Source organism: Nomia melanderi, chromosome 14 (genome assembly GCF_051020985.1).
Source record: "Nomia melanderi isolate GNS246 chromosome 14, iyNomMela1, whole genome shotgun sequence".
Taxonomy (NCBI): domain Eukaryota; kingdom Metazoa; phylum Arthropoda; class Insecta; order Hymenoptera; family Halictidae; genus Nomia; species Nomia melanderi.
In genome coordinates, this window is record NC_135012.1 from 3,859,437 (window position 1) to 3,868,863 (window position 9,427).

The window sequence follows — 9,427 nt, forward strand, 5'->3', positions numbered from 1 at the left end:
ATCCTCCACCTTACCGATCGTGATCTATGGAGAGAACTATCAGATGTCTCGTCAATTATCAACAGTCATGAAACAACGATCATTTCGAAATGTTCTCCACCGAATTGTACCATAATTCATCGGATCTGTCACGGTGAACTGTTACCAGGTATAAACAAATTACGCAATTGTTTCTGTTAATTGTCACGTTAATAAATAATTTGCACAACGATGATTGAATAACATTAGGTGTGGTCGGCAAATCGAAATCACCGCGGATAAGGGTAATGTAAACGGAGACGTGTGAAGAGACCGTGGACACCTGGAACTACTTCTCCGTCAGTTTGTTCTCACCGATTATTGACCTTCAGCTTGACCTTGGGCGTGTCCTCGACACACGAAGCAGCACGAAGAGAGGATCGCGTCGAACGAGCCCTGACCTAACCTATTCTAGGCTATGTCTCCGTTCTCCGTATACAGACAAAGCCTAGGAGAGGCTAAATCAAGTTACTCCAGTTCCTAGAAACGAGCGTGTGTCATCGAATGAGCATCCTTCTGTGATCGTTACGTTATATGACAACTTATACGTTCCCCTTCACTGTATCTTTACAATACTCTCCGAAATACATAGGATAAATGCTTGGGGCAATATATTCATCTTTTTTTCACGCCTTTGATCACTGTTTTCAGGGTCGCAGCGTTACTCATGTTTACGAGAATCCGGCATCGAGCAAAATACGGATTTTCCTGTTGAAGATGAAACAAAAGAAATGAAGTTAGCGGTGCCGCGGTCACACGGGCGGACAAGTCATCGGTGTTGTTCGATGCACGCGAGGATTTTCCGAACGGAGCCTCTTCTTACGGCAGTAGGCCCCGGACCGGCACAAAGAAAGCGTGTCACGCCTAAAAATACGCGAGGCACGCAGGTAGACGTGAAAAGGTCGTGGTGGCCGGCAGAATATATATATATATAGATATATATATGTATATATATATATATATATATATATATACACACACACACAAACACACACATATGTGTGTATATATTTATATATATAAAAAGGGAGAAAGAAAAGAAAAAAGAAGAGATAAAGAGAGAGAAAACCGCGGCGAAGTAGTTGCACAAGAGCAGCGATTTGGTATTCAAATCGCCAGCCGTGTTCCCGCCTCTCTCGCGGCACAGGTTCTCCTCTCTCGTGCCAGTAATACCGAAGGCCTTCTTCGTTTAAGTGTTTTCTCTTCTTGTTCTTCCTCCTCTTCCTCCGCCTCTCGCTCCTCCCCTGTGGCCCGGGATCCGAAGAGGATCTGCCTCGTAACGCCGGATCCTTCCTCCCTTATCGCACTTTTTACTCGTCTCGCAAATCTATTGCATAGAATTACCACTTTTCTTGGCCATCCGCCGCGTAGTCTTTATCTCGCGTCCATCGAAACCGCCCGACGGTTTTACCGGCGCTATGTTTTCGAACACAGAACCGGAACGTGTTTCTCCACCAGGACGGACAATTCATTCTTCATTCGGAAAAGAATATCCCGGTCGATTCGCACTGATATCGAATTACCGGTGCACTCGTTGTTGTCGTTCGTCCCGCACGACGTCTTCCTCCCGTCGCTGCCACGGTCGGTGATCACGCGAAAATTCGTTTGGTCTTCGCATGACTTTATATACGCTGTTGCGTTATGTTCGTCGTCGTCGTAATTGTTGTAAACGTAGAATACGAGCGGGCGTACACGGGAAGAGAGGGGGGGGGGGGGGGAGTGAGAGAGTGAGAGAGGTAGATAGGAACCGCGGTGCAAATTGAGAAATCGAGGAGAATCGAGGTCGCGTGAAAACGTAAATATCCCCTGTGCCTGGACACGATTTGCAAACGCATTATCACTTTTGCAGGTTGATTGTAGCGTTGATTAATCGCCGTTACGATGCTCACATAGACACCAGCGCCGGCGGGAACACGAGACGCGGAGGGCCGCACGAGCAGGGCCGCGGAGACACGTCCCGTAGGAATTTCAACGCGGCGAGGATCGCGCAGAGACTTCGATGCCCGCACGTGCAATGTCCGACTGTCGGACGCGGTTACATAAACCGAGCCGCCGAGCCCCGGTTCTTTCGTACATTTCCGAATGTAGCTTCACTTTCTCTCGCGCACAAAACCGAGCCGAGAGAGTCCTGGCCTCGTACCGCACGGGGAACGAGCACGAGCCGCCTCCGGTGCTCGGTGTCGCCGTCCCGGCCGTCACGAAACACCGCTCGAGCGGATCCCCGAGCGTTCGCTAACGGGGGAACCCGTGTCTGTCTGATCGCCGTTTACCTGGTACCGGGGCAGAGGCCGTCCACGATCGCGGATATCCAACGAGCCGGGGAGCATCGGCACTTTTCCACTTTCGTCGACATAGCTGTCGCTCTGTTGTCCTGTCATAGAATCGTCCCGACGATTTGCGGCGCCCGCGACAATGGTCGGCCACCGTTGCCGTCGTCGGCGATCCGTGGGGCAATTAAAACGCGCGACGATGGCACCGATCGGTTGGGACACCGACGAATAATCGGCGCGTTCCTTTTTTCGCGAGGATATCTGAACGCGAGAAACGGATAAACGTAGACGGCCGATCGGTATACGTGGCACCGGATTGGCCGGTGGCATACCTCGACGACACGCACGTTGTGTGCGCTCACATCGGCAACCTGTGCACCCACTAACCACTAACCGGCGAACCACGGGAGGCCAAGGTGTGCGCGCGCCAGGATAATATATGTATCTACGTGCGTTAACCACGTGAGACCGGCCAGCATCTTTCCACGGCCCTACCTGGTGGGGACTTCACCTATGGACTGCTCTTTCTCTCCGTCTTTCTCGCTCGCGAACCTTGGATCCCCGGGAAATCGTTAGAATCTTAACGCCGTCGTGCACGCCACCGCGCCACGCCGCCCGATGGTCGGGATCTATCCGACGCAACGATATCTCGGTGATTAACGCTAAGGTTTTTGCGCGCTCGCCGTCTTGCCAGGCGGAGCTCGGTTTATTATTAAAGAGTAACCAGCAGCCAGCAGTGGGATTTATCGGACTTGAATGAAATGCGTTTCGCAGCTATCAAAATGGAACGGCAACTGTCGGCATCATCGGTTGGGAATACGGGAAACGTTTCTACGGTCTATCCAGGATACAGGATAGAGTCTAACAGCTGAATCTTAATAAGTAAACGGTAGTCTATGAATATTTAAATAAGATCGTGAATTTTAAAGTAGACGTCAACCGCGTAAGAAACATCCTCGCAGCTCGTTAGGGATCTAATTAAAAGTATGAATCTAATTCTAGCGGGAAATATGTATCCGCGTGAAACCGCGGATCGTAGATATCGCTGTCTAATGAAGATCCACGGTTAGGTGCAACGCGGCCAGGATTTTACATGAGTGCCGCGCGGCCGCAAATAGCATAAACACGTGCATCAGCGATGCAGCTGGGTAAGTGGGTACGGCCCGCGTAGTTCGTACGACCTTCATAAAAACTCGTCGATCAGAGATTGCCGGGAATGTCGAGTGAGAACTCCGCCGTCTACGGGGTGGCGAATAAAAAGGTAGGCGCCCGCCTCGGCCGGACGAGAGACACGGACTCTAACTACGCTGTGCCGGGTAAATGACAGCGGAATGACGCCGGTAAAAACGTAGCCGGCTGCGCAAAGTGGACGAGGGCCTGCGCTGAAGCGCGTGTGCGTCAGACGACGTCGACGCGATTCGAACACACGAACCGGGAAAAGAACGGTCCTCCGTTTATAGATCGACCGAGTCCAGGACAACAGGACTATAATTCGCGGACAGGGGTTACATTTTATTTCCGCTTACCGGTCGTTTTTTCTCTCCCGACAACGTAATCTGTCCAAAGAGAAGACCGCGAGAGAGGATTCCTCATTCTGGGCGTTCTTGTCCTTGATCTTCTCGAGCAAAAGCTATATCTCGGGTACGTATTTTACATTATTCAGTTTCTCCCGATGAATTCCAAATAAAAAAGAATTTACTTCTTCTCCTTTCTTTTTACCTTCTTTCTGTTTTTTCTTCTTCTTCTTCTTCTTCTTCTTCTTCTTCTTCTTCTTCTTCTTCTTCTTCTTCTTCTTCTTCTTCTTCTGCAAGAACGGCCGTTGCTTTTACGTCCGCCTGACCATGAAGAGCGACAGAAACGCGTGGGTTCTTGAACGGTTCGTTGAATGTGTTTACTCGTTGTAACGAAATATCATATATAATTAAATATTCCGCGAGATAAACAACATGTTTTTCGCATTTTATAACCGGCGGGTCTCGGTAAGCGTTTCCAGGGTTAATGGTGTGTCGATAGGTTTCAGAAGGAGCCGCTCAAAATGCAACCCGCCAGAGACGGAACTTTCTACGAAAGGGATAGAGCGAGTGTTGGCCGCATCGTGGAACCAAGGTCGTAACTGGCGATGGTATCTCGATGACTGTGGGTGGTCTATAAGGTTTTTTGAGTCTATGGCAACTTTCGAACGGATTCGCGGTGCGAGAATCTCGGGAACTCCCAGGCTTGACGCGGACGGTTCCTCCTCGGTGTCGCTGGCACTCGAAGGGAACCGATTCAATGGAATTTTTGATACAACCGAAATGAACGGAATGCTGTTGACCGACGCGCACGATCGATTGAATAATTGCGCTCCTCCGTAGGGACAAGTCGTCCCGGTCCCGCGAGGGCAACAGGTTGCGGACCCGCGGCTGTTCCACGTCCGTGGCATCGACTCCGCAATCAGCGCCGCGGTTCGTTTCGCAATCGCTGTTCGGTATTCCGAATTCCCATTTGCAACGGCGAAGATTAAGATGGCGGCGGACTACGATAATTTATTAACTAGTCCGGCGAGTCAAACCTGTTGCCCCGCCGCGAACGTGTTTTGCTGTTCGTGTCGAAACCCGAGAGGAACTGGTGTCCTCTGATATCTCGCCGCAGATAATTGTCTCTTTATTCTTCCCGTGCCCCGGCGATCCCCTTAATTCTGATTTCTTTTTTCGCCTGACAGACTCGGCTTACCGTTCGTTTCTCGTGCGACAAACATTCCAACGATTCGCCGGCATCCCCTCCGTTCCGTTGGATGAACAAAATTCGATCCGTCTGACGATGCAAGGATTTTTCCACTGCGAGCCGTGGAGTCCCTCGGCATCGACGATTGCGAAAACATTTCTCGGATTGGAATCGAGCGCTCGATGATCCTCGTACACGGGCGATAGGCTTCGAAACAAGAATACAATCCACGGAGGAGCATGGGACGAGTGCAACAAGCAACTACACGATCCTTCGAGCGGAATTTCATATTATCGATCCGCTCGAGTCAAGGTACTATGCAGTTAGAGAAACATTGCCACCAGTCAATATTCGACCAACGGTCTTCGCGTCTGGTCCCTGTTTCCGCGGTGAATTTTACGAGGTGATGGAAGAGTCCGGCGAGAAAGCGAAGTCCCCTCCGTGTCGATGTAAGTACATCGTCGAACGTAAGGTCACGGTATTAAAAGTTGAAAACTGGTTGCAAAACGTCTCCCGACGAGTGCACACCAATCCCGAGCTCGTTCGTTTTCGAATCACGTCTCCGTCGTCATGCTCTCCGCCTCCTCCGCCTCCTACTTCCCCTTCCTCCGTTTCGCCCCCTCGACGCCGGCCGGCCACCCTAATGCAGCAAAAGCAAGCGCGAGATATAATTTCCAGACGTTTACGTGGATTCCCCGGATTCTTCCGTTTTGCTCACGGCTCTTAACGGTTCGATATTATGCCGGTACTGTGATCCGCGATGGCGACCGGCCAGCGGGTAGGAAATTCTCCAGCAGTGACGTAAAAAGGTAGCGCCCCGGGGGCATTTCTTTAACGCGGCGCCACCCGTGTACTCCCGGGGCCCCGCTTTTATACCTGCGCGAATCAAAACAGACGGTGTCTTATCTTTCTCCGCTCGAGTTACTCCCATTCCCCCCTCGTCCACCCCTCGCCGCCGTACTCCCATGATCCGCCGTTTTAATTAGGACCGGAGGCACGGCGCGCTTCACAATTCTAGTAAAACAGCGATAGTTGGCGGACGTTTGATTTCTGCTGTACCGGGACGCGTTCCCATGCGAATCTCGGTATGCACCGTGTATTTATGCAAATCCACAAAGAGGCCGACGTCATAATATTTTATTCGTTTCAGTTCGCCTCCGCGAAAGGCCGAGAGGAACAAGCGTCCCAGGGTAACTCATGCGGGAACGAGTTCGCGTGCCCTAAGCAGCGAGCCGTTCAATTAGAATTTTTTCCCTCTACGCGGACGGTAAGCCCGGCAAAAACATCGGCATTTAATCGGTATTTGTCTGGGAGGCAGCCACGTACACCGATGACCCTGACATTTACTACGGTGCATTTCACGCGAGCGCTGTCCATTAAGCGCTGTCCACATTGACGAGCCAAGCGCATAATGAGTTGTATTTCAATCTTCTTTCGCTCGCCGTTGTCGCCTTCTCCTTTCCACTATGGGAACACCGTCTAATTCGCTTCTACGCCAAATCCGTAGTCCCATTACTTTCAACCGGTGCAACGATTGCGACGGACATCCGTTTAACCGATCGTCGATTCTCCGCGGCTCATTGGAAACCAAAACCGTCCGGCACTAGTAACAGTGAGACCGGGAACAAGCTGTAGCGGACACCAAGCTTCGACAAGGTGCAAAGTGTACTATACGAGATTTATAACAAACGATCACTGTCCAAACCGTCAGCAATCAGCGCAACCTCGTTACAGGCCTAAGCAGAATGCGATAGAAGTCGTCGGGATGGAGCAGGCTAGAGCGAATTCGCAAGGTGCAGCATTCGAGAATCATGGCAAATATCCGTTCGTTAGCAACCACGGCAACTCGGCGGCAGCTCAATGTATTTTCCAACATCTTGGCAAAAGAATCGAACGATCCTCCAGCCGGTACCATGCCTGTTTGCGGATCCATGACGCCGTGTTGACATTGTCATGCGCGTCCGCGTTGGAAATGAACGAGAAAACCTGTTTAACGTACAAATATTGAACCGCTACTAGGTTCCTCTCGCCTCGTAACAGTCTTGGCAACGAGAATAACGCGAGTCGCCGTGAATATTAATCGCAAAATTGGTCGAGACCGTCGCGTTGCCTCGCGGTCCCAAGCTCCGAGTCGTTCTCGCTTATTCTCGAATCACGGTCGCTCGGAGGCGGTGCGAAATTTTTGCTTGTAAAAAATTTCTCTCTGCTCCCTCCTTCTCTCTCACCCCCCCCCCCCCTCTCTTTTTCTCTCTCTGTCTCTCTGTGTCTCTCTCTTTTTCATAGGCCTAAGTGGATCACACGCGGAACCGTGGCGGTGCTGTGCCCGAGAACACGGTGAAATCTCGGCCGGGATCGGTCGTTGAAATTAAATGCAAATAGTCCGCAGCGGTCGACGCCGCTGTAAAATATGTTCCAAAAGGATGCCCGGGGCTGCTGCAATCTTCCTTTGCCGATAAGATCGCCATGCTAAAAATAAAACGGTTCGTACGCGAGGCCGTATTGAGCCGGCACTACGTACGAGTTGTTGCACGGTACCAAAAATTTACGACGGCCTACGGTACAAGGATTTTATTAAGATTGGCGCCTGGAGGAATGCAAGCTTAACGGGTCGCCCTGGCCCAGCCTTCTTCTTCCTCGACCAGCATCTCGATCCGTTTGCTCCCACTTGAACGAACACCGTTCGACAAAATGATAAGGCCCCGAGAAAATAATTTTCACGCGTCTATAACGATCGATCGCTGCACCATAGTTCTCCGGACAAAGATTTGGCTTTTCGAGGCTGTACAGGATAATAACTTTATCAATCGTGAATTAAATCGAATATTTTTCATCGAATCCGATACACGATATTACGATTATTTCGCTAGTCCCTCGTGACAGTGAATCAACGAGTCACGTGAACTTTTGATCGTAGGTGTGAATTGGCTGGCGTTCCAATTGTAGAGACGTCAATGCTTGGTAACAGGTATCGCCCACGTGAAAGAAAAGAGTGGAACAGAAAATGGGGATACGTATATGGAGAACAGATCGAAGTATGATTGTAGGTACCGTCGTACTAATGCAGATAATTATCGGTCGCAGGAAGAAAGAAACGCGCCAGTGGTCGAGATAACTGTCTCCTTTTTCATCCCTCGGAAAACGATACGTGATACAGCGAGAGGAATAGATGAGTTTCGCAAAAAGCCACAGTATTGTCTCCGTAACATTAATCGCTGGAACTAATTGAGCGTGTCGTTACTTGCAGGATTTCCTGTCGGCACGTTAAATAACAATGCCGAGGCCTTCGAACATCGTAGATGGACCGTGAAGATGGACGAACTGCGGCGTCGAAGGTTGCTAGCAAGGTCGCGTGTCTCGCCGCATTTCTGATGACAGTGGAACAAACGAATCGAAACTTATTAGATCAATTCCCAAGGTTTCAATAGGTTCGTAAGTATACTTGAAACTTCCGTGGATCTTAGATACTTTAGCTAAGCTATTTGCTAAATATTCGAGTACATCTGAAAAGATACTATTGCGCTTGAAACCTTCGTGTTTGAGGACTGCTGGATCCTTTAGGTTCATAGAAGGTAACAGGCAATTCCAGGACTGAACAAATAGACTATTTTAAAGAAGTTCGTATGTCCGTTCGAGTGGCCAGAGAGTTTCTAAGCATTCAAGAGTGGAACGAGAAGATCGGTGACAGAAAAATCGGCCGGTCTCGGGAACTTCCGCTATTTATGTCGTCGATTTGCCCAGCGAACCTGATCGCAGCTCTTGCGACCGCTTGAACGTGGGCGTGAACTTTTCAATAAAGCCGGTCTCTCTTTCTCTCTCTTTCGCGGATGCTTGGCTGAACGCGTGTATCGGGATCAATGACACGCCCGCAGATTCCCGAGAGGTATCCTCTACGAGGTACGTAGAGGCATCCTGTAGAATTCCAACCACCTTCCTCGACTTCACAGCAGGACCTACTGGTTTCTATTTATACACCGCGCGAGACCTTGCAGCTTACGGCTCGCACGCTTACGGACTCTGTTCCGGACCGGTTCAAAGCGCTGTCGGGACCCCTCCATCCTCGTGAAAGGATCTATAGATCGTTTAAAATTAATATTACATTCAGCGGTGTATTCGTTCCCTTTTGAATTCAAGAATTCGTCGGTTCGTTTTCCCCTCTTGTTTCTTCTGTTGAAATGTCGTCGAATTTTTCCACGGTCTTTGAATACGGAAATTTACAAGTTTTCCTTAAAACGCTTGGACGGAGTTACGGACGGAGATGTTAAGCTTCGTGAGGAAAAAAATATTATTTTCTGGTCTCAAGAAGGCATTAATTTGCAGAATATTTGTTCGTCGTAATTTTTGAAAAGAATATTCTTGATTCTCCTGTGGAAGTAGCGATTTTTTAAAATCTTTCATACGTTTGAGTTTCTTGGGATGTTGGGAAGTTAAGTAGTTAT